Below are 23,308 nucleotides of genomic sequence, written 5' to 3'. Positions count from 1 at the left end.
ATTTTAGTTTAGTGCATGGTGAGAGATACAGGTCTAGTTTTAATCTTTGGCAAGTTGAAACCCAATTTTTCCAGCACCATTTATTAAAGAGGCTATCTTTCCTCCAGTGAGGGTGTTTGGCCCCTTTATCGAAGATGACATGGCTGAGTGTGTCTGGCATTGTTTCTACATCTTCTAATCTGTTCCATTGGTCCTCAAGTCTGTTTCTTTGCCAGTACCATGGTGTTTTTATCACAGTAGCTTTGTAGTAGAGTTGCAGGTTGGGGATTGTGATACCCCCTGCTATGTCTCTGTTACCTAGAATTGCTTTTGCTATTCTGGGTCTCTTCTTGTTCCAAGTGAATTTTTGGATTGTTTTCTCAAGGTCTATGAAATATGCTGCTGGGATCTCAATTGGAATTGCATTGAATCTATATAGCAGTTTTGGAAGTATGGCCATTTTCACTATATTAATCCTTCCTACCCAGGAGCAGGGGATATCTGTCCATTTTCTGATATCATCTTCAATCTCTCTTTTCAGGGTGCCATAGTTTTCAGAGAAGAGGTCTTTGATTTCTTTTGTTAGGATGATTCCTAGGTATTTCAGTTTTTTGGATGTTATTTGAAAGGAATTATTTGCCCTATTTCTCTCTCAGTGAGTCTGTCATTAGTGTAGAGGAAGGCTATTGATTTTTGTGTGTTGACCTTGTAACCAACTACTTGACTGAATTTGTTTATTAAGTCTAGAAGACTTTTGGTGGAGTTCTTGGGGTCTTCTATATAGAGTATCCTGTCATCTGCAAATAATGACAATTTGACTTCTTCATTTTCTATCTTTATTCCTTTTATTTCTTTCTCTTGTCTAATTGCCATGGCTAATGTTTCCAGAACTATATTGAACAAGAGTGGTGATAGCGGACATCCTTGTCTTGTTCCTGATTTTAGTGTGAAGGATTTCAGTTTTTGACCATTTAGTATGATATTGGCTGTTGGTTTTTCATAGATGGCTTCTATCAGTTTGAGGTAGAGACCATCTATTTCAATTTTTTGTAGGGTTTTTATCATAAATGCATGTTGGATTTTGTCAAATGCTTTTTCTGCATCGATGGAGATAATCATATGGTTTTTGTCCTTGGCTCTATTGATATAGTGTATTACATTGATTGATTTGCATATATTGAACCATCCCTGCATCCCTGGGATGAATCCCACTTGATCAGGGTGTATGATCTTCTTGATGATCTTCTGCATTGTTTGCCATTATCTTATTAAGGATTTTTGCATCTATGTTCATTAGTGAGATTGACCTATAGCTCTCTTTTTCAGTTGGGTCTTTCTCTGCTTTGGGGATCAAGGTGATGCTTGCTTCCAGGAATGAATTTGGGAGTACTGTTTCCCTTTCAATTTCATTGAAGAGTTTAACCAGTAGTGGCAGCAGTTCCTCTCTAAATGTCTTGTAGAATTCAGCAGTGAAGCCATCAGGGCCTGAGCTTTTCTTAGTTGGTAAGTTTTTAATTACATTTTCAATTTCATTGGTTGATATTGGGTTGTTCAGAATTTTTAGGTCTTCTTCATTCAACTTTGGTAATTCATATGTACCTAGGAATCTGTCCATTTCTTCTGTGTTGTCCATCTTATTGGTGTATAGGTTCTGGAAGTAGGTATTGATGATCCTCTGGATTTCTGCTGGGTCTGTTGTCATTTCACCCTTTTCATTCCTAATTGCATGGATTTGGGCCTTTTCTTTCCTTTTCCTGACAAGGTTGGCTAAAGGTTTGTCAATTTTGTTGATTCTTTCGAAGAACCATCTCTTGGCTTCATTGATTTTTTTGTATCATTCTCTTAGTCTCCATTGCATTGATTTCTCCTCTGATCTTTATAATTTCCTCCCTTGTATGAGCTCTGGGTTTGTCCTGCTCTTCTTTTTCTAGAAGCTTGAGGTTCAGCATCAGGTTGTTCAATTGGGCTCATTCTGTTTTCCTAATATGCATATTCACTGCTATGAATTTCTCTCGTAAGACTGCTTTCATTGTGTCCCATAGATTCTGATATGTTGTATTGTCATTGTCATTTAATGGAAGGAACTCTCTGATTTCTTTTCTAATTTCCTCTGTGACCCATTGGTTATTCAGAAGTGTGTTGTTCAATTTCCATGTGTTTATGAAATTTTTTTAGTTTCTTTTGCTGTGGATCTCCAATTTCATCGCACTATAGTCTGATAATATACAGGTGATAACTTCAATTCCTTTGCACTTACTTAAACATGTTCTATGTGTGAGCATGTGGTTGGTCTATTTTGGAGAATGACCCATGTGCAGCTGAGAAGAATGTGTATTCTGATTTTGTGGGGTGGAAGACTCTGTAAACATCTGTTAAGTTCATTTGTTCAAGAGTTCGATGGAGTTCTAGTATTTCATTACTTATTTTTAGTGTAGTTGATCTATCTATTTGTGACAGTCGGGTGTTGAGGTCCCCCACTACAATTGTATTAGTGCACATATGACTTTTCATGTCCGTTAGTATTTGTTTTATATAGTTGGGTGCCCTAGTGTTTGGTGCATAGATATTTATGATTGTCATCTCTTCCTCTTGGATTCTTCCCTTTACAAGGATGTAGTGTCCTTCTTCATCTCTCCTAATCAGTGTTGGTTTGAAATTTACTTGATCTGCCAAGAGGATAACTACTCCTGCTTTTTTGGGGGTTCCTGTCACATGGAGTATTGTTTTCCACCCTTTAACTTTCAATCTATGAGTTTCCTTTTGAATGAAGTGTGTTTCTTGTATGCAGCATATTGTTGGATTTTGCTTCTTGACCCATTCTGCCAGTCCATTTCTTTTGATTGGTGAATTGAGACTATTAACATTGATGGTTATAACTGAAACATACTGACTTGTCATTGCCATGACTTTTTCTTTTTGTTGGGTTCTCCCCCTTTACATTTAATTTCTTGTCATGCCAAATGGGTTCATTCTGCTTTGCTTCCTGGGGTTGTGATCCTCAATGTCTGTTCCTAGGATATTGTATAAAATTCTTTGGAGTGCTGGTTTGGTATTCACAAAGTTCCTAATATGCTCTTTGTCATGAAAGTATCTTATTTCTCCATCCATTTTGAAAGATAGTTTTTCAGTGTACATCAATCTGGGTTGGAGGCTGTTTTCTTTTAGGGCTTGGAATATGTCGCTCCAAGCTCTTCTTGCCTTGATGGTTTGTGTTGAGAAGTCTGCTGTGATTCTGATGGGCTTTCCTTTGTATGTGATTTGTTTCTTTTCTCTCACTGCTTGGAGAACTTTGTTCTTCTGTGGTGTTTCTGGAATCTTAACAATTATATGCCTATGTGTAGATTTTTTTTGATCAAGGCTATTTGGAGTCCTATATGCCTCACTTATCTGTATGTCAAGCTCTTTTTCCCTGCTTGGGAAGTTTTGTGCCATTATTTCTGTGAAGAGATTTTTTTATGTCATCTCCACTCTCTCCTGTTTCTTCATTGACTCCAATCAGTCTTACCTTATTCTTCTTTGCATCATCTAGCAGCTGCTGGATTGATTTCTCATGGTCCCTTATAATTTTGAAGCAATTTTTCTTTTCCTGGTCACTAATTGCAATCTTATCTTCTGTATCTGAAATTCTGTCCTCACATTGGCTCATTCTGCTGTGTAGACTTTCAATGGAGTTTTTCATGTCCTGGAAATCTATTTGCATCTGTTTTATGGATTCCATTTGTTTCTTATGTTGGGATTCCATCATATTCCTGAGCTCCTCTCTAGATCTATTAATCATGTCTTGCACTAGGGGAACAATTTCTCCTGTTATCTGAGAAATGATTTCTGATTTCATTTTTTCCAGATCCCCTTTTGTTGCCAGTTCAGTGGGTCCAGGTGGTTGAGTGTCAGAGTGTTCCAACTCATTTCCCTTTGGGGTTGCTGTAGGTGATCTGGAAGTCTGGTTTTGAGACTTATTTATGTGTTTTCTCATTTCGACTGTGGCGAGGGAACTGTTAGCACCTGCACGGATTACCTCCTCTGAGCTGGGTGAGGTGGAACAGGGGCCAGGAGCAGTGGTAGGGATGGTGACCCCAAAGCCCTTTCCTGTGGGCTGGCAGCAGTGGGAGGGATGCTTGCTGGGAAGCCCCTTCCTCTGGACCAGGAGCAGTGGGATGGTGGCTTAGAAGCCCCTATCTCTGGGCTGGGAACAGCAGGACTCAGTACCTTGGTCTGGTGGTCTGGTGTCCTCTGCGTCTTTGTAGTGTGGAATCAGGTGGCTGCCTGTCTGCAGCGGGGTGATTCGGTGTCTTCCGTGTGACTCAGGACCTCGGTAGGGCGTGGGCAGACCTGCCTGTCTGCAGCGGGGTTGCGACAAGAGAGAGTGTTTATATTCCTTTAAGGTTAGAATTTAGCCTGAGTTATGGTTTTACAGAGTAAAAGAGAAGTTAATGCCATGGAGGCTAAGATCTTGTTAACATGTAGAAAACAAATTATTCTTACTTCTGGTTTACTAGTCTTTTAAAGCATTTCTTTCCTATCATAAATTTCAGCTTCTTATGTGTATTTTAGATGTGCATTTTTCTTTTTTGCTGTTTACTTCATTAATGAGTTAAATAAGTTTGTCCACTTTCCCCTGTATTTATACATGAATGATGCTTCTAACATCCTTTTTTAAATCAGAATATGTTTAAGTACTATTGGTTTCTGAAGAATAGCATTATGGGAGGATGGTACCCAAAGTTCCAAGGGGCAACTGAAAAAAAGAAGTCAACATTTTGAAGTTAGCCAAACCACATCATACTAAATCCAAACTTTGCATATAGTTTTTGAAGTGTGTGTATTTGCTAGGGCTGCCATTACCAAGTGCCACACACTGAGTGCCGTAACCAGCAGAGATTTATGGTCTCACATTTTTGGAGACTGTAAGTCTTAGTCCAGTGTGTTGGCAAGGCTGGTTCCTTGGGAAGGCTGTGAGGGAGAATCTGTTCTGTGCACCTCACCAGCTGCTGCTGATTTGCTGGCATTCCTTGGGAGGTAGGGGCAGCACCTCTATCTCTGCCTTCAACTTCATATGGCTTTCTCCTCATGTGTATGTCTGAGTCCAAACTTCCGCTTTTTAGGAAGACACCAGTCATATTGATATCACTGGTCACCATCCTAATGGCCTTATTCTAACTTCATTACCTCTGTAAAGACTCTCAAATGACATTATATGCTGAGGTAGGAAGGATTAAAGTTTCTAAGACATGAATTTTGAGAGGAAACCAATCCATAACCTGTGATAACTTATTTTATACTCACAAGGGTTACTTTTTCTCTCAAATGATACCTTAAAGAGAAGAATACCATTCATTTCTGAGAGAATCTTAGTTAAGAAATATGACTTTGTTTTAAAATGAGGTTTATTGCCATATCTCACACCAGTCCCATACAAGCATTGTTTTATGGATGTGGTTATGGCAATTATACTTGGAGAATAAATCTTGTCTAACAGAAGAGTTTGACAGTTTTGAAACACATTTAGCAACTAGTCCACTCTTATAGATTAAACAAACAAGTAAGTCTTTGTGGCCTTACACTCATTTACATGCATATAATTAATTCCGATGACATTGGGATTGGATGTTTATTTCTGATATGCAGGTACATTTGACTGAGGAGGGGAATGGTACTTTCTGTTTTGCATTAGTAATGTAGGCAAGTTGGGGCAGAAGAATAATTTCTTAGGCAACCATGAAGTTTTTCTCTGTCTAGAATTTTCCATTTGAATAGCCTCTTGGAACTGCCTAATATGGTACAAACTTGTCAAATGTTTATTGAATGGGCATAGTGTTCAGGGAACTTTGAATATTTGAAAGCAAAAAAAAGCACATATTTGTTCATAGATTTATCTGGTACCCAGCATTAGCAAGATGCTGTGTGAGGTGCTGATATGTGTAATACTAATACTAATACTACTTATAGAAGCCATCATTTATTGTATTTACTGTGTCCAAGCCTATTACACACACTTTTAAAAAATTCCACTACTCTCTGAGTTGGGCATTATTGTTTTATTTTACAGATAGGGAAGTTAGGGTGAAAGAGGTCAAGTGTCTTGACAGCACAGCAATTAACTGGTAAGGTAAGTTCTCTTCTTACCCTCTGAATTCTAATGCTGATTAAACATCACCTGTCTCTAGTCGAAGCTCACATTCTTATTGTGGAGATAGGATATTCATAATTAAGACAAACAGCAATTTAGTATGTAAGAGGCCAGTTGTACGGTATTCCCCATTTGCTATGTATGTGTGTGCTGTCAGCATTTCACAAAAGTGTGAGGTTGTGTATGGCTAGATGTGCGTACTCTCGGCATTAATTGCCTGGGTTAAAATTGACTTGGACTGCTTCCTGGGGGTCTGACCTTGGAAATGTACCTTAACTCTTTGTGCCATTATCTTTAAAATTTATTACAAATAGGAATAATAAAATTATCTTATTACTGTAAGGGATATATAAAATATGTAATGTGGTTCTTTGCCTGACAAAAATGTGTTTCTGCTAGAATGTAAGCTTCTCAAAGTCAGTGGTTTGTGCCTATTTTACTCATTCATGTATCTACACATCTAGAACAGTGCTTGGCATAAAATAGACATTCATTCGATACATTGTTGAATGCATGAAAAGATGTTGATATGTAAATACCTGGGCTTAGTCACTTTAGCAGATCTGATGAAGTAGTCAGAGGCTTGCACATCTTTGTGTAACAGTGGTTCTCAGCTCAGGATACATATTAGAAATATCTGAAAGAGCTAGGCATGGTACTACACATCTGTGATCCCAGCTACCTAGGAGGCTGAGACAGAAGGATTTAAGTTCTAGGCTACCCTGGGCAATTTAGCAAGATCCTGTTTCCAAATCAAAAATAAGGAAGGGATGGGGTTGTAGCTCAGTGCTAGAGTGCTTGCCCAGTTTACATGAGGCCCTGGGTTCAATCTGTAATACTGCAAAATAAATAAGAATAAATAAATAAATAGAAATGAAATGCTTGGGAAGCATTATTTGTTTGTTTGGTACTGGGGATCCATTCAGGTCTTGAAAAGCTAAGCACTCTAACACTGGGCTGTATCCACTGCAGCCCTCTGGAAGAGTTTTAACTGGGCCAATTCTCTGCGAAACAACTGGTAACTGTGGGTTGTCTCTTCATGGTGATGGTGTTTTTTCTTCCTGTGAAGAATCTTTTTAATAAGAAGAGATCCCAGTGGGCCAATTCTCAAGCTGCACCATGAGTGAAGGTTCTCCAAACACTGTTGGAGAATCACCGTGAAAATAAAAATCCAGGGTAATACAAATATACTGTGTTGAAGATTCAATACCAAAAGTGATTTTTCTGACTAATTTAACACCTCTTAGAAAACTCAGTACAACTTTTGTTTTAATAATTACATTCTTGAAAATGTCAGTGCACATTAAAACTGGTAAAAATCATCTTGAATTCATATGTTATATGGAGTAAGATTAGTGTCGCATATAGTTGAGTTTATTCCCCTAAGTAGATCTCTGGTGAATATTTGGAATTCTGCTGGGTCTTGGGACAATTTTTTGTTGTGTGTGGACTATGCTTTGCATTTTGGGCAGCTTGTCCAGGTTAGCCAGGAAGTGTTATGGCTGATTTGAAGCTAAGCAGTTAGTGCCTATATTGTATGGGACAAACACCTGATGCATACACAGGGCTTGAGATGTCTCTTGAGGCACTTGGAGAATTAAACCAAGACACCATCATAAAATTTTAGGCAGTTGACTTCTACTGAGACGAGTTTGTCAGTATTGATGTGTCAATCTTTTGGAGCTGTCCTCATCTGGCCAAGGGGCTTCCTGATTCTTCATTGCTTTTCCACTCAGCAAGCAACGCCTGGAATTTAGCTCAGCAGTTCCGGCACCTGCCTCACAAGCTCAAGGGCCCAAGTTTGATCCTGGGTACCAAAAAAATAAAAATAAAAAACCACTTTGGTCCACTCAGCAACAGGGTCCTCATTCTGTTCTCAGGTGTAGGCTCCCTCATGTGTAGAGGGAATTGGCAAGGTGGGGATGGATTGAACATCGGAACCATATAAAGCTAGAGTCAGTAGAACAGAACAAAATAAAAGAAAGAGGGTACACTGGCTAAATAATCTCTTACACTTCTTCCCATGCAGTTTAAAAAATTTCTAGTTATGAAGATTATATGCTGTGTGTGTTTTTTAATAAATACATTGGGGAGATATTAATGCTATCTTATCCCCTTTACAAATGTAGTAGCAATGGGATTCCACTTTAATGTTGATCACACAAAGCTATTTTTGATGTTTCCTGGGCTTCTTAACATTGGATTCGACCTAATTTGCATTTATTTCTAAAAAGCTTCTTTGGAGGATTTCTGACCCTCTCAGGAAAGAATATCACTGAAATGTAAGGCCTGGAATATAGTTCAAATCATCCTAATCAGATTTCTCAATCCTTGATCTAATCAGCAAGCTGTTTTGCTTAGCTTCTTGGTCAAGTTCATTCATTAACTCAGAAAGCATTTATTGAATATATGCTGTGACTACCCTTGGGCCAGAATGTAACAAGATTAGTAGAAGAATTGAGCCCTGTCCTTTAGGAGTTTATAGTCTTATTGAATGAAGTGAGGGAAATAATAGAATGCTATTTAAAATGTATGATGGTTTTTCTACTTTAAATATGTTAGAGGTCTTTCATGTCAGATAATTGACATTAACTGTCACTTTATGCTCTCAAAGCTGCATTATAGAATATTGTCTTTTCATATCTATTTCACGGTTATTATCACAGTTCTTTTCAAAGATGCTTTAACAATTGCAGCCATTCTCTACAAAGTGTTGTGAAATTAATAGAAAGAATCGTTAGCATTTTGTAGTTTTGCTGACTGTGGATTTGGGAGAATCCTGACCAGGAGGAATGAATGAGAAGTTGAAATACCATTGACTTTTTTCTTATTGGATCAAATTGTAGCATAAAACCTCTGCTCTCTTCACCCTTCCAACCACATACCAAGTTCTGCCAAACTCTTAAATGTCATCTTCCACAACCAAGATAAATTTAAATAGAAAAGTAGCGTACACTAATTTTATTTGAGCTCTGAGCTGTAATAACATTACTTTCTTATTTGGGATGAAAATATATAGTCATGCATGAATTATTGGGAAAGGGATTTTTCCTTCCGTGATGGTGTAGAAAATGGAAAGCTGAAGCTGTAAGCTACTTCTCACTCTCCTGTGATACCTACATAGTTTGCTTTTTTCTTTCTTATATATTGTACTTTTATGAGACTCATTTACAGATTGGTAGCCACTTTGATGTTTCTTACTCATTTTTTCTCCTAATGTTTATTGTGTCATAGATATATAGTTTCCTTCTGTTAACATCATGTAAAACCAACTTAAGTTTGTATCCACATGAGGACTATAGACCTTACTTAATTGTTTCTATTCACAGGCTAGAAAAGAGTATGATTTGACAGTGATTTTTATTAAGGGTTAAATGTTTCCGTATCTCTGAAAGTCACATTGCTCTCCCTTAGCACATAGAACCTTTGCATCCCAGTTTGATTATTTGAATGATTTCCCTCTTGGTGGTCCTAATCAGGTAGAATAATAAGGTTTTGATTGTCAGAGCCTCCAAGTTCTGATGAGTTATACTATGACTCTTAGCTGGTGACTGACAATAGAATTTTATTTCAGGACGCAGAAGGAAACCTTTTGAGAATGTGTGTGACTGCAGATTGCTGTGCCTCACCCTCAGTCTCATTCAGGGCTCAGAGCTGCTACAGCCCAAGACCTACCTGATTGTAATTCAGTTGCTTCTCAGATCACACTTAGATACCACCAAAAAGGGGAAGGTGTTCTCCCTTCCTAGGAGCTATTCTTTGTTCAAGTATGTGCTCAGACTCAGCTTAAGACCCTTCTCTCACATTTTTTTTTTGGTACCAGGGATCGAACTCAGGTCCTTGCACCTGTGCAGCAGGTGGCGAAACCACTGAGCTAAATTCCAGGCCCTCTCTCACATTTTTGATGGGACTATTCAGAAATTAAACTTCTGTGATTCCTGAGAACCCCACAGATCTCTCTGGGTGATCTCTGCTCTCTTCCCTTTCCTTGTTGTTCTTGTTCTCTCCTTGATATTTTCCTCTTTTTTTCTTTTAGCAGAATAGTGGCAGTATTTGTTTCCCTAAATCAGCTCCTCTTATTTCTTATCTTTGCAGGCCATAGTTGGAGATGACTTTCTCAAACCTCCCGATTCATTCTCTCCTTTTTGGCCTGATTCTGTTACATCCCACTAAACAAACCTAGACTCGTGTGTGTGTGTGTGTGTGTGTGTGTGTGTGTGTGTTTTCATTATTGTGGGCCTTGGTAAAGATGTTGGCTTTTTTTTTTCTTAACATTTATAGTTTCTTGGCAGATGGAAGTCAGCCTCTTTGAATTTAGAACCCCAAGCTTAGTTTGTCCTATGCAGGGTAAAGAAGAATGTTCTGAAGAGAAGAGGGAGTAAGAAGGGACTTTCAGCTGTGATCAGCCTTGGACAGAGAAGGTATTTCAGGAGAAGACCTCGTGAGCCCACTTTCCTTGCTTTTCCCCAGTAACTTGCAAATTATCCAAGCATTGCAATATCTCGAACTCTTTAACTTTTTTTCTATAGAGAGCCTTCTGCCCTGATTAAGGACTTACATGTTAGCTTTTAGTTCTAAAGCAGCATTTCCCCATGGTGGCCTTTTCAAGCTCCCTGTTTTTTGGGACCTGCCCTTGATATGGTTAGAGAGGTGTTTTTCAGTGCAGTTGTAAAGGGTTCCAGGTGTGGAGGGCTAATTTGGGCATTGTTTCTATCCCATGGGAAATTCTAAGCTCTGTACGAGATTCTGATGTTGTTTTTTCTTTGTGTGTTTTTTTCTTCTGCTGCAGGAAAGCAATCTCCCGGGCAGGCCTCCAGCATCTGGCTCCTGCACATCCCCTCAGCCTTCCTGTGGCAAATGGTCCAGCAAAGGAGCCCAGAGCGACTCTGGACTGGAGTGTAGGTGTCAGCTTTTACATGTCCTCATAATTCCAGTTGCATGTTGTGCTTTTCTTCTTCTCATTCTCAGGATTTCTATAGCTACAAGAAAGAATGACTGGACAATGTCTCTAGATATGTAAGCCACAGATCCACTTCCAAACTCCTAGGGACACAGCTCCTTTACTGAAGATAGATGTGTTCAAGATTAAAATAAGAAGTTCACTAAGCATTTGAAAAGTTATTCCCTGGCCTTCCATGTGTGAAATAAAAAGTGCCTTCTGCACAAAGATTATTGGTTTCTACCAAGCTGGTGATGAAATGATGAATAGCAACATCATGGCATCTTAGTTTGTTTTCATCAAACTTCCTTTCTTATGTCAAACTGGCTCTTCAGGGTATCTTTTGTTCTGACAGAAGATTATCTCACTTTACATTCTAGGCACTTCATGTTCCCCTCTTGGTTTTACTTTTTCCCCAACCTGAAGGCAGGTGGAGCTTGCAGCAGCAGGTTGGTAATATTAGTTGATGTTGATATTTTAACCAGAACACACCCACAAAACCAATTGACTTAATTTGAAGACTGCAGGCTCAAATGTGAAATCAGTTAGAATATGCTCATTGGGAGTCTTTGGTAGTCAAGTTCTTTGTTGATGATGTCTGTAACCATGGACGGAAAAGTTGGGTCCCTTCCTGATGCAAGTAAGGAGCTATATCCAGTAGAGGATGGCTGCTCTGAAGTTCTGCCATTCTATCTTAATGATGAACCTTGTTCAGTGTTTTTAGTTAAGCTTGAATGGACAAGATAATCCATGATCTTTTCCTGTTTTATAGAAGAGAATGGTGGAGTGGGGGAAGGGAGAGTTTTTTTAAAATTTAAGTTTATTTTTAACTGATAAAAATCATACATATTTATGAGGTTTCATGTGATGTTTTGATACATATATTTATTATATAATGATTAAACCAGGACAAATACTTAAATATTTACCATTTATGGTAAAAATATTCAAAAGCCTTTCTTCTAGCTTTCTGAAATGTAAAGTATATCATCGCTTATGATCACACTGTTGTGAAACAGCACATAAGAATGTTTTAGCCTTATTTACCTATCACTTAATACCCATTGGCCAATTTTTTGCCATTTCTCTTACCCCCATATTCTCCAAAGCCTCTAGAAACCACCATTCTAAGCTCAACTTCTATGAGATCATCTCTTTTGGATTCCACATCTATGTGAGATCGTGTAGTCATTGTCATTCTGTGCCTGGCTTATTTCTCTTGACAATAATGACCTTAAGTTCCAACTATGTTGTTGCAAATGATAGGATGTCATACTTTTGATGGCTAAACAGTATTCCATAATATACATGGACCATATTTTCATTATCCATTCATCTGTGAGTGCATACTTGGGCTGTTGACATTCCTTGACTGTTGTGAATAGTGCTGCAATGAGCATAGTAATGCAGATGTCTCTGACATACAGATTTCATATCCTCTGATACATGTGCTGACCATATGACATTCTGTTTTTAATTTTTTTGAGGAACATCTACAGTTCACCAATAGCATAATGGCCATGGTAGTTTATATTTCCACCAACGTGTTGCAAGTTTTCCTTTTTTCTCCACATCCTTGGTAGAACTTGTTGTGCTTTGTCTTTTTGATAAAATCCATTTTTACTGGGGAACAAGAAGGGTGATATTTTATTGTGGTTTTGATTTATATATCCCTGATGATTATTAATTTTTATCATTTTTGTATATGTTGATTGTTTAATATGTAGGCCTATTATCCATTTAAAAATCAAATTATTTGATATTTTTATGGTATTTTCTTTTTTAGTTCTTTAAACATTCTGAATATTAACCTCTTGTTATTTGTATAGTGTGAAAATATTTTCTCTCATTCTATAGGTTGTCCCTTCACTCTGTTGTTCTTTTGCTGTGCAGAAGCTTTTTAGTTTTATATAAGCCAACTGGTGTATTTTGGCTTTTATTTTCTGTCCTTTTGAGGTCTTTGCCAGAAACTCCTTGCCAAGTTCAGTGTGCTGAAGTACTTTACCTATGTTTTCTTATGTTTTCCCTATATTTCTTTATGTTTTCTTCTAGTAGTTTTGTATCTTAAGTCTTTAGTGCATTTAGAGTTGATTTTGTAACTGGTGAGAAATAGGAGTCATTCTATTCTGCTTGTAGATATCCAATTTTCCCAGCACCATTTATTGAAAAGACTGTCACTTCTCTAATGTATGTTCTTAGCATATTGGTTGAAAATTAATCGAGTGTAGGTGCATTTTCGAAGAATAGATGCTGTGATTTAACCTCCTTTCTAACATTTTCCTGTCCCCCATAACACACTTGCCATTCTTTTTTACATTCTGAACACATACCATTCTGAACACATTCTGAACACATACCATTCTGAACAAGAAGTATAACTGCTGCTTTCATTTATGAAGTATCTGGCAAATGACTAGATGTAATTGAAGTGTAACTTCTTGCTTGATGGAGATGATATTATACTGAGACTCCTTAGATACCAACTGAGCATGTGGAAGAGGTATCCGGGAAGAATATTCCTTTCCTGAGCTTCCCTTTATTTTAGGGTAGCTAGAACAGAGTATAAGATATACTTACAACAGAACAGAATATAGACTACATGTGGTAAACAGTATATTTTACCCATTATACATGAAAGAGTATACTTACACAAATGTCTATATAATTAAAAGGAATTAATGGTATAAAAAACCAGCTAAATAAAATTGAAGAGGGATGTGCACGAACCAGGGATAAGTGTGTTATGAATGAAACACTCACAAAAATCAGTTTAATATTCCTGATGTTCCAAACAATCTTCTGATGTAAAGCAGCAGGATCCTATTTGAGAGGTGATGTTCTAAAGAGAGTTTACATCATTAGGTTAGGGACATTCATTGTACCCTTTCTCTGCCCCTTGCTTGAAGTTAACCAAGTCCTTTGATGTCGCTTAGCCTCCCCTTGCTCCTTTGTAAGTGGGCACAATTGTGGCCTCTCCTTTGAGGTAATCTTGAGTGTTTTTAGGATCATAGTATGGCAGTTTAAGTGTGAAGATATTTTTGTAAACTGTGCCAATCTGTAGTTTTATTTATTTAGATCTAAAGTAGGTGACAGATCTATTAATTCATCAACATTTATTGAGTTCCTGCTTTGTAGTAGAATGTATGTGGGTGCCTGGGGATCATGAGGTGAAGAAGATATGAATTCTACCTTCAGAGAGCTTAGGCTTCAGTGGAAAGAAAATAAGTCAACAGTCAGAGTATGGGGTGGTAATGGCTAGAACAGAGGGGCCAACGGGGATCTCTGGAATATGAGAAAAGACACTCTGTCCCCACTTGATGTCAGAAACAGTTACAGCAAATCCTTTCAGTAAGTGTCCTGTTTGAAGCTGCATTTGGATAGAAGGTGTTATTTTCTGATTCTGGTAGAGAGATATGTGTTCTAATATTTATCAAATTGTATTTTTGGCTTGTGGTGGTAGGCTGCAATACAAAATAGGGAAGCAAATAGGAACCAAACCTGGGTTTGAGTGTAGTGGTCTTTCTCCCTCTCCTCCCCTCCTCTTTGATTGTAGGCATCCTGGATGGTGGCCTGTTGAGATTACAGCATGGCAGGAAACACCAGGGGAATATTTAACAGTGGAGAAAAAATGGAAAGCCCTAGGGTGCTCCATCTCAGGGCTTTGTTAGAGATCTGATGTGTAGGGATTTAGGAGATGTTGCTATGAAAACACCATATTTGTGGACTAATAATGATGTTAGCAAACAGAAGCCAAGCCAGAATCAGTATTACACTTCTTTATTATGGTCACAAAAAACACTTGCTTCAAAAGAGGAAGAAGCAGATTGTTAAAAATATTTCAGTGTCTTTTTATTGCTTTTGCTTTAAACATTTTGGCTGTTATTACTGAATGTACTTTTCAACAATTTCATTTATATCATGTTAGTTTGCTCTTCCATTCAAGGACAACAATCGAATTTCTCTCCTTTGTTTAAAGTGCTCGAAGAGTCTTTGGACTCGCTCATTTCTTTTACTCCGCACCCTGGTGTGATTTCCTATGGAAATGCAGTGAGACAACTTTTCTCCCATCACCAGCCTTCTCTTCTGGACTCCATGTCTTAAAATGAGCAATCTTTACTTATTCAGTAGTACTATTAGGAGGGCTGACAAGGCTTTGAACTTCTTAGGAGTCTATCAAATAAGAAGGAGGATGGCAAGAATTAAAAGCAAATGAAAATAAATGGACTGTGGTGGATAGCTCAGTGGTAGAGTGCTTGCCTAGCATACACAAGGCCTGGATTTGATATTCAGCACTGCAAATAACAATAAAAATTTAAAATAAAACAAAAATAGAAGCCCCAGTTACTTACCTTGGGTGAGGTAAAGTATGTGAAGTGCTATCTCTGAGGGTCTTGAGCACAGTGGCACACTCGGGCACCAGGACAGATGGGAGTTCCTTTTTCCTCTTCCTGTTCCTCTTGACTCTTGGATCCAAATTCCCTTTGCTCCACAATCCTTTGGCTCAGGGGGATGGGAGACATCTCAAAGGCCTTTAATATGGTGACCCTTTGGCTTTGTCACCTCTACTTGCCTCACTGCAACAGTAAGAAAACAGATACCAAAGCTGTTCATGACCAAGATACATCAGGATCAAACTGGAACTAGGACTGTAGTTGCCAAGATTTTTTCCCCCAATGCTGGGGACCTTGCACTGAGCTATGAACCCAGCCCTTTTTTTATTTTCATTTTGAGACAGTGTCTTGCTAAGTTTCTAAGTTGCCCGGGTGGCCTCAAACTTGTGATCCTCCTGCCTCAGCCTCCCAGAGTGGTGGGATTATGGGGATATCCCACCACGCTCTGTTTCTACTTTTTGTGGAAAGGGCCCTATTCTGAACCTAGTGTGTATGCCAAAGTCTTCTGAAGGGAAACAGTTCTTTCCTCAATGTCTCTTTTGCAGAGGGTTTGAGAAGTGGTTTCCAAAGACACAAGTGAGCAGTGATTTAGTGAGCTGCCACTGTCGTCCCCCGAACAGTTTGGCCAGGAGTATACTATTGTCACAGTCAGTCTTTATGGTTCGAGTACATGAGCACAACAGTCTCCTGTAAGCTCTATTTCTATGTCTGCGTTTCCCTCCTTACTGATAAACACACCCTCTCTCTTCATTTTAGCATACTCTTCAAACTGCACTACTTTCTCTCCTGTGCTTCTTTCACATGTTTTATTATGACTTGCAGGATTCTCTGCCTCATGCCCACAGCCTCCTTTCCTTTATGAGCCTTGGGTAGTATAGACTCTCACTGCCGGGGTATGGGCTTCCTCCCGTTTATGTCAGAGATAGAACTCTTGATGGTGATGCATGAAAAGTGTCTGAGTCAGCCTCCACTATGGTACCTGACTGTTCTTCTAAGGACAACAGTGGACAATGGGCTTAGCACAGTGTGGAATTGCTCTTTCCTATACACATTTCTTCTCTTGCTCTCTGTCAAGCCATGCTCATCTTTTAATCAACCAGTTCTGCTTATTTCATTCACTCTGCTTTGACTCCTCCGAAACAGCTCATGTATAGTTCATTGTCTTAAAAACCTTACAATCTATAGTATTTTTCATTTTACTTACTCAAGGACTGCAGTTACACTGCAGGCTGCTTGAAGAGAGAGCCAGTATCTTTTCGTTGTTTTCTCCTCACAGTGGAGAGCACAGAATCACAGGCTTAATAGCTGCATGGTTACTGATGTCAGGGCATGAATTGATTACAGCTTTTCTCCTCAATCAGTGAGGAGGGGACATTGACTGGCACTCAGATAATCTCCAGTTCCTGAAAGGCTTAATAAACACAACTCTAATGCCTACTTGAAAATTGGTCTATGCTATTTTAATGCCAGGTAACTCTTTTTAAATTTCTTCTTAATACAGAGCATTGTGTTAGATAATAAACACACACAGTTGTTTGAGTTCTTCGTTCCTCCTAATAGTGTCCTCTCTTCACCTTCCCGGTGACAACACAGAGGCTGTTCCCCCTGACACCGTGGGATGCATGCAGCAAAGCCAGTTTTGGAGAAAATAAATTAAGCTAAATTGCTAGAAAGGGAGGAAGCAAGGCTCAAAAAGGAAAAATAATCATCTCCTGGGCTGGATTCCAAGTTCCCATTTTAGAGTGAGTTAGCCCATTTAGAAGTGTGTCTGTTCCACAGATAATGTGTGTCTTCTCTTAAATGTCATGTGCCTCTCCTGTACTGGAGACTTAATTTGCACGTAGAAATCTCTTCTGTTTTCAGTATTGTAGCAGAAAGTACATGAGTTGGGCCTCTGTGCTGTCTCCATTGTTTTATAATTTGTTTTTATCCATTGCACTGTCTAAATGCCCAGGACAATAGACAGAAGAGCCACTAAAATCTTTCTAAAGGGCATGCTGGTTTAAAACCCAACAGCCTTGATTTCAGTTCATTTTCCTCCCTTCACTGATCACATCCTCCTATCCTGACGACCATGTAAAACAGAGCCTCAGCACAAAACCGGATTCCCTAATCCAGACCCCCTTTCCTTTCCTTTTGTGAACAGTGCTAAGAAAAGAAGCACTTTCTCCTAGGCAGACAGAAACCTAACAGTTGGTACATTGCCTCACAGTTTGGTTCAGGGACAAGATTAGGGAACCAGAGTCTTCACGTGGGACTGATCTAAACTGGGTTAAGAAACTAGGTCATTTTATCTTTAGAAACCTGAATGAAACTCTAGGAGGTGGCAGGGGTGTGCACATGAGTGCATCGAAGCATGCCTGTATGTGTATATGTGTTTGCGTGCACATGCGCATGCGCTCGGTCCGGTCCTGTGTTCTCATTTCAACCCTATTTCATGCAAGAGTCTGGGGAAACTTGAATCTTCTTTCCAAGCTCAGGCTATATGGCTCTTCCTCAGGGCAAGGCGTCACTGTGATTAGCCCCTCCTACCTCACGTCTCTCCTCAGCTCCATCCCTGTTTCAAAACCTTAAATCAATTAACCGAGGTATCAGACTGCACGAGGAAATACCCAGTATAAATCAGTGAAGACTCTGGCCTGGATGAGCTGTGTCTATGATGGGTAAGACCCTCTGTCAGCCACAGACTCTCACTATTTCTCTATTTTCTGAAGTTGGGAGAATTTTTAATCAAATCATAATTGGCTTCTGGGAGTAACCATAGAATCTTGTAGCTGTACGAGTTTGTGAGAAGTGGCTAGTCTGATCTCTCATTACCCAAGCAATATTTAACACTCTTTAGTAGAAATAGATGTGAACTGTAAATTAAATATGAACTTTCTAGGATACTATATTTAAAAGTTACATAGAAATAGGTAAATTAATTTTAATACTATATTTTGTTTAACCAAATATATCCCAAATATTGTTGGCTCAACATAAAATCAATACGAAAATTACTAGTGAGGTGTTTTAGATTTCTTTTACACTAAGTATTCAAACTCTGCTCTGAATTTTATGCTGACAGCACATTTCAATTAACACTAAGCACATTTCAAGAACAGGGTAGCCATATGTCCATTGTACAGAACAATTCTAAACCATCCAAGACATTTCGAAGATTCTCAGGGACAAACAATCTGTACTTTTTCCTTTCTGATTTTGTACGGACATTTACATAGGATATGTATGTATAACTTATTGTTTCAACCCTTTTTTTAAGTGAGTGTATTTATTTTGTATAGATTATTTGCTTCTGGTGTAAGTGCATTCTTGATACATCATTCTGTCTCTAACACTCCTCTACTTTTATCTTTTTTACATATGACCAGTACTAGGATTTCAGTAGAACTGGGGCAAGGAATCATATCTAAACCTATAAATCTATATTTGTTTCTGTCTAGGTTAATCTCTACTCATAGGTAAATAGATTTTTTGATGTAAATCTGTCTAAATATATGCATATCTATAGAGACTTGTTTAAGCACTCACAAGTTCAGAAGAAATGTTATTTTCATTTAGAAATGGGAGAGTATTTTTTAATATCATACAATGGAGAATTTTTGAGTTACGTAATATTTGAGTTGGCATTTCAAGGTAGATATGTAGAAAAGTAAAAAAGATGTTTGGGGCAGGGCTTAAAAATCAATAAAAATGTGGTATCCAAAGGGGTGGAGGAAGCCAGGCAACGTGGCACACACCTGTAATCCCAGCCACGTAGGAGGCTGGGGCAAGAGGATCATGAGTTTGAGACCAGCCTGGGCAGTGTAGTGACTTGTCGAAACCCTATCTCAAAATAAAAAATAAAAAAAGAGCTGGGGATGCAGATCAGTGCAAAGGCCCTGGGTTCAGTCCTCAGGATCACCAAAATATGGGGGGGGGTGTTTGCTTAAAAGAGAGTAATAAGAGAGAAAGATATGTAAAGGTAAATGAGTTAAGTTAAGGATACACTGACTGGCACTTTTAATGGATTTGGATGCTAGATTTTTTGGATTTTGATTTTATTTTATAAGTAATAGAAAATTATTTGGAGCAAGAAAGAGCCACACACAGACCTGTGTTTTTGGGGAATTAATTGTCACCAGTATAAAATAAGTCAGAAATCAGAGTGGGTTTAAGAGTTAGAGTTCAGAAAAGAAATCTGTACTCAAGACATTAGACTCACTGCCCAGTGCACAGTAAGTAACTTGGGCCAGAGGCAGATAATGAAAGGAAACCTAGACAAAAATAAAAGCAAAGACAAGAGGCCTGTATTAGTTGAGGTAACCTAGGTTGTTGTAAATAAAACTCAAATATATAATGGCCCAATGAAATAGAATTTTGTTTCTCACCCATGTTATAGACTAGGGCTATTCCAGGTGTTGTGGGGGAAGGCCCATTCTCACATAGCTATTAAAGTACATCTGCTGCCGGGGATTTAGCTCAGTGGTTCCAGTGCCTGCTTCACAAGCCCAAGGATCCGAGTTCGATCCCCGGTACCAAAAAAAAAAAAGTACATCTGCTGATGGATGCTCTAACATTTCACCAGAAGGCTTCCAAAATCTGCCCAAGGGCTAACTGCCTGCCCACTGAACCATTGTGGCATATAAAGGCTTGGGGAAATGCTTATGGGAAGACTTAATGCACTAAGTCTGGAACTTCTGCTCATGTTCTCTTGGTGAGAATTTGGGCACACGGCCACATCTGCAAGGGAGGCTGGAAATTATGATCTACCAGTATGTCCAGAAAGAAGAGAAAAATTATTTTGGTGAAGTGTTGCCCACAAAGACCAAGGAGAGGAACTTGGACAATCAACACCTATAGGTTAGGGGCCAGAAAGAAAACTGGAAAGTAACAGCAACAACAATAAAAATTATAATGAAAATCTATTAACTTTGGTATGCACAGCATTGGGCAGTTTGCATTTCTGTATTTAAATATCATTTGATTTTGGGAGGGAGAAACCACTATTTTTATAATTTGACTGATGAGTAAAACTGAGGTTAGGAAATAAGAAAGGCTCTAAGTCAGTTATTAGGAGTGTGTCTGTTTTAGCCCACAGTTCATATTCATTCCCATGGAGCTAGAGAAGGAGTCATGAAAAATGTAATGAGAAAACTGAAATAGTTCATTTGTCTATTTAGGGTAACACCACTCAGGCTAAATACCTTCATACATAACTCAAGAGTCCCTAAAACCACCCTCACTTCTGACGTCAACTTGAAGTTTGAGGATTTCTAAGATCATACTTAGGTTGAGGATATACTAGACAGACACATACAACTCTCTAAAGCTGTTACACTCAACCAGTGAAGTTGGGGACAGCTAGCTAACTCTGCTAGCAATCATATGAAAGGACATACATGGCAAGTTGCTGACCAGGGAAGCTCATTGAAGCGTTGGTGTTTGACCTTAACCTCTAGTTCGTCTGGAGGTCAGGATGATACTATCTTGGCCATATCCCCAGATAAGTAAAATACTGTTACTGGGCAGGACAGATTACTTTTTTGGAGCTGAAGTCAAAGGCCAGACTTTTTTAAAAATAAGTTTACTTCTTTACTATGTACTTCATTAAGTATCAGGTAGTACAGATAAGCAAGAAAAGGACAGGGCATCCAAAAATGCTGTAAGTAGAAGGCACACTTTTATCTTTTTCTTGTATTCCAGTTTTAAAGTACCCTGCTTCTTTTCCTGATTTTAAAAGATTCCCATTTCTCTACTTATAAGGCATTCATATTTACATCTTATAACTCATGACTCCAAAATAATGTGCATTTAAAATAATTATTTCATCCCATTCTTTGGAGTTGGACATAATAGGAATGTGCACTCATTAATTTATTCAGTGACTTTAATATTTCATTTTTGTTTAGTTTCCAAATTTTTTAAAGCATCTACTGTTGCCAGGCACTAAATTAGTTCCTGGACATTTAATGTTTTCAAGTTTTGTAGACTCTCATATAAAAGAAAACATTAAATAATCATGCTAATGCATAAATAATTTCTGGCCAAGGTAAATGATGGTAAAAGAAGATGGCTTTATGACAGAAACTAACAAAATAACTTGACTTAGATTTTAGGATCAGTGAGGATATTTTTGATTTGGTGACCAAAATATGAATAGAAATTAACCATACAAAATCGTAGTGGAGGAAAGGCAGTTTAGATACAGAAACAGAATACACAGTGAACATCTTTGATGCACAAAGATTTGAACAGTGATTTGAATTAAGTAAGGAATATGCAATACTGACATCAGATGCAAGCAAGCTTTAGGCAACGGAGCTTCAAATTTATTGGACTTGAGGTGAGAAATTCCTTAGCCTGCTTGAGAAGGAGCAAGGAGACACTTGTGATTGTAAGTCAGCCTTGGAGAAATGTGAAGATGAAGTAAAAGGAACAAGAAGTGAGAGAGCAGAGAGGTAGGAAAAGAAGTCAGAGTGATACCCAAGGATACTCAAAGTGGAGTGAGAAATAACATGGGTCTTTCCTTAGCTACCTAAAGGTAGCTAATGAAGAGCTTTGAGCAGAAGTGATTTGATCAGATTTACACTTCAATTACTTTGCTTGCTGTTTGGAAAACAGACCATGAGGAGTCAAGAGTAAAGCAGAGACACCAATGTGGGTGTGGGTGTGCCGGAATATTCCAAGCCAGAGCTATCAGTAACAGCAGAAGTGGTGAGTAGTGATTAAAAAATGTTTTAAATACAGTTTGAAACTATGATAAGTAGCTCCGCTAAAGAAGGTGTGAGAAAGAGAGATACTGTATCTAGAATGACTCCAAAATTTTTAGCTTATGCAGTAAGAATGAAAATGCCCTTTACTGAAAATTCAGGGAGAAGATTAAAGTAAGAGCAAATCAAGAAGGGATCAATAGGTTTTTTGAGAGTGTGGAATTTTGAGATGTTCATTAGGTCTTTCAGTGGAGATTCTGAGAGGGCAGTTTTTTGTGAGTCTGAAGTTCAAAGAAGAGGTTTCTACTGAATGAATAATTTGGGAAGCAATAACTACTTGAGATCTCAAACTGCGAGAACTGAATGCAGTAACCTTAAGAGCTGAATGTAGATGGAGAAGAGTAAAGATGTGAGTGCTGAGCTGTAGAAGACTCCAGTATCTAGAGCTGAGGAATATAGGAAAGAACCAACAAAGAAGAATGAAAAAGGGTGGTCATGGAGGAACGAGAAATGGAAAACAAGTAGAAAAAAGTGTCCCTAGAAGAAAGGATGGATCATCTCTGTCTCAGCTGTTAATCATGATGGAGACTGAGAAACAGCCACTGGATTCAGCCATATGAAGTTACTGGTGATCTTAAGAAGAGCAGTTATAATAGAAGGTGAAGGAAGAAAGCTTGATGGAATTGAGTTCAAGAAACAATGGAAATGTAATCATTATATACTACAAATATGTTCCGACAAAAACCAAAGATCAAAGCTGGAAAAAGCCCAATGGATTGGAAAGGAAGTAGAGGCAGAAAATAAGAAAAATTATTTGTTAAACTTTCCTAGTAATGGGGAACAATAAGTAGAAATAGATGTGTGGGTCAAGAAATCAAATGACTCACATATACACTGGTTTTCTTCAGCCCTTATTTTTATGTAGAGTGGTGGTCATAATATACAGTCAATTTTGAATTGCATATTTATTTATTTTTGGTACCGGGGATTGAACTCAGGTCCTTGCACTTGCACAGCAGGCGGTGAAACCGCTGAGCTAAATCCCGGGCCCGAATTTCATTTTTATTCATGACTTTATATCATACAGTTTTCCATATGACCATTGTCCATATTTGCACTTCTTGATGGTAACTTTTTTCTGTTTTGTGTATTGTCTTACTTCTTATAGCCATTCTCTTTT

At 38.4% G+C, this 23,308-nt stretch overlaps 1 protein-coding gene across 19 annotated transcripts in view; it reads left to right on the top strand.

Annotated features, from left to right (window-relative positions):
• Dgki (diacylglycerol kinase iota) overlaps positions 1 to 23,308 on the top strand; it is a 460,530-nt gene that overhangs the window by 148,113 nt on the left and 289,109 nt on the right. For 18 of the 19 annotated variants that reach the window (XR_015449207.1, XR_015449206.1, XR_015449210.1 and 15 more), the window contains exon 2: positions 10,896 to 11,004. The gene's annotated coding sequence lies outside the window, so the exon portion shown is untranslated. Of the gene's footprint in view, positions 1 to 10,499; positions 10,528 to 10,895; positions 11,005 to 23,308 lie in introns of those variants that run through there. The other variant, XM_087206304.1, reaches the window with a different exon arrangement.

The sequence above is a fragment of the Heterocephalus glaber genome, unplaced genomic scaffold (assembly GCF_053883595.1).
Source record: "Heterocephalus glaber isolate CG9 unplaced genomic scaffold, H.glaber_assembly_v1.0 deba00000621, whole genome shotgun sequence".
Taxonomy (NCBI): Eukaryota; Metazoa; Chordata; class Mammalia; order Rodentia; family Bathyergidae; genus Heterocephalus; species Heterocephalus glaber.
This window is presented reverse-complemented; position numbering and strand designations above follow the sequence as displayed.